Source organism: Sinocyclocheilus grahami, unplaced genomic scaffold (genome assembly GCF_001515645.1).
Source record: "Sinocyclocheilus grahami isolate Dianchi unplaced genomic scaffold, SAMN03320097.WGS_v1.1 scaffold19.1, whole genome shotgun sequence".
NCBI lineage: Eukaryota > Metazoa > Chordata > Actinopteri > Cypriniformes > Cyprinidae > Sinocyclocheilus > Sinocyclocheilus grahami.
Window position 1 is genome coordinate 2662822 of NW_015505198.1, and position 3332 is coordinate 2666153.

Genomic DNA, 3332 nt, shown 5'->3' on the forward strand with positions numbered 1-3332 from the left:
GACATTTTCCTGATGTAAGAACTGGGTGTAACAAAATACTCGTTCAATGCTTTATGTTGCACTCTTAAGCATTTTTAAGTTGAACTCGGCAATTGAAGCATCAATATTACTACTGGACATTTAGGGATTTGAACAAAACTCCTAAACACAGTATTAAAATTCAGTGCTGAAACTCGTGCTGCAGCATTTGTGCTTCAGGTGTAAATGATACATCAAATGTTGCTGCTTGTTGAGGAGTAGTGTATATGTGCTACTACTTAAGTAATCTAACTGACCATTTTTTTAGATTGACATACCTGAGCCACATTTAGAGACCTCTTGAGCTCTTTTGACTTTGGGCCAGTAAGGAACCACTTAGCAACCACCCAAAACATCTTATTAACCACCAAGCAATGCCTAAGAAACAATATAACATTGGCGCCAATAGCCTTGTGGGCAATGCACTGACATAAAGTGCTGTTGTGCTACAGGCGTCCCGAGTTCGAATCCCAGCTTGAGGACCTTTTCAAACCTACCACACTCTCTCTCTCCCACTTCACATCCTTTCAACTCTAAACTGTCCTGTCATCAAGTCAAAAACACCAAAAAAAGATACAGCATACCAATAACCACTCAGAACACAATAGCAACTGAATAACAATGTGACTTACAGTACATTTTCTTCATTTTTATGTAAACTACTACACTGTCATTCAAAAGTCAGTATTTTTTAAAAAGAATTTAATACTTCTATTTAGCCAGCATGCATTAAACTGAACAAAAGTGACAGTAAAAGCATTTATATTGTGACAAAAAGCCTTTTTTTAACTTTCTGTTCATGGGAGACAGGAGAACACTTCAAAATGGGAGCAATGGCTTCTTAAAATTCAGGAATAAACAATATTTTAAAATATATATAAAACATTAATTATTTTAAGTTGTAATAATATTTCACAATATTCCTGTTTTTGTATGTATTTTTGATCAAATAAATGCAAGTTTGGTGAGAATAAGAGGCACATTTCAAAAACAAAACAAAACAAAAAATCTTACCAACCCCAAATGTTTGAGCAGTAGTGTTAACCAAAAAAACGTATACTTGTATAAATATGTGAATAAAAAGTTTGTCATTAAAAAAATATAAATCACACACACACACACACACACAAATAATATATATGTACACACACACACACACACACACACACGTATATGTGCTACTACTTAAGTAATCTAACTGACCATTTTTTTACATTGACATACCTGAGCCACATTTAGAGACCTCTTGAGCTCTTTTGACTTTGGGCCAGTAAGGAACCACTTAGCAACCACCCAAAACATCTTATTAACCACCAAGCAATGCCTAAGAAACAATACAACATTGGTGCCAATAGCCTTGTGGGCAGTGCACTGACATAAAGTGCTGTTGTGCTACAGGTGTCCCGAGTTCGAATCCCAGCTTGAGGACCTTTTCAAACCTACCACACTCTCTCTCTCCCACTTCACATCCTTTCAACTCTAAACTGTCCTGTCATCAAGTCAAAAACACCCAAAAAAGATACAGCATACCAATAACCACTCAGAACACAATAGCAACTGAATAACAATGTGACTTACAGTACATTTTCTTCATTTTTATGTAAACTACTACACTGTCATTCAAAAGTCAGTATTTTTTTAAAAGAATTTAATACTTCTATTTAGCCAGCATGCATTAAACTGAACAAAAGTGACAGTAAAAGCATTTATATTGTGACAAAAAGCCTTTTTTTAACTTTCTGTTCATGGGAGACAGGAGAACACTTCAAAATGGGAACAATGGCTTCTTAAAATTCAGGAATAAACAATATTTTAAAATATATATAAAACATTAATTATTTTAAGTTGTAATAATATTTCACAATATTCCTGTTTTTGTATGTATTTTTGATCAAATAAATGCAAGTTTGGTGAGAATAAGAGGCACATTTCAAAAACAAAACAAAACACAAAATCTTACCAACCCCAAATGTTTGAGCAGTAGTGTTAACCAAAAAAACGTATACTTGTATAAATATGTGAATAAAAAGTTTGTCATTAAAAAAATATAAATCACACACACACACACACACACAAATAATATATATGTACACACACACACACACACACACACACACCAGACTCTAAAAGCTTGCAATCAGTTTGGATAGAGATGCTATGTAAATTTACTGCATAATGAAACTGTGGTTTCCATGGTAAATGTATTTTTTTGGGGGGTGGGGCATGTGGACATGTCTTCGTCCACAGTGTGTTCCCCAACACAACAGGTGGAATAAAAACAAAATACATTTCTGTCGCCATTCACCTGAAGGCTAGGAGCCAATTTTGGTGTCACTTAGCAACCACAAAAAATATGTGTCCTTTAGATTTGAGTCTTATTGCTGTGATCTGTTTTCACTAGGATTCTGTACAGTGTCAGATCTAAATCAGATGAGTGCGTTTAAGTGAAAATGAATGTTGTCTGGATATATGTTCTCGTAAAGAAGAGGTGAAGGGGTCATTCTATATGTGTCTTGTATTCACATACAGCAGCTGGTGCATAGTGATAATTAAACTGTTCTTCAGGGATGATGACCCATTCATGCAGTTTTAAAACATATAGCACCTGTTAAATTGCTGTATGACTCTCCCACATGACTGCAATGTGATCTACCTGCACGCACACAAGCTGAGTGGACGTTCCCATTCAGCTGTGTTTTTGAGCACCTGTTTTCCAAATCCCCCCTCACCCACCTGCACACAAAACAGAGACCAAAGAACAGCGTCATTTCCCAGAAAAATCTGAGAGTGATGATTCTGCATGTGGCTCTCTCTCTTTCTCACAAAGCTCACACACCTTCATCTGATGTGTGTTTACACCCCTGCAATATTTATAGATTTACACATACATGTGTGAGATTTTACCCACACCTTAAATTCAAAGAGTCACAGTGAGAGAAATAGTTATTTCTGTGTCATTAAAGGGTTAGTTTAACCAAAAATGGTTAACAATTCTATCATCATTCACTCACCCTCATGTCATTCCAAGCCTGCAAAACTTTCTTTCTTTAGCAGAACACAAACAAAATCTTTAGTAGAATGTTAATGCTGCTCTTTTCCATAAATTGAATGACAAAAATGACAATAAATAAATACTTTTAAAAAAGTGGTCCCTACAACACAAAAAAATATTTATAATTTAAAATATTGCAGAGAAATGTAATATATAGTAATATATAGCATATTATACTACGGGGCCGTTTGCTTGAATCTGATTGGCTGACGTACGTTCTAAGGTGTGCAGTTATTTTCAGGGAAATGCATGGCAAAAGTAG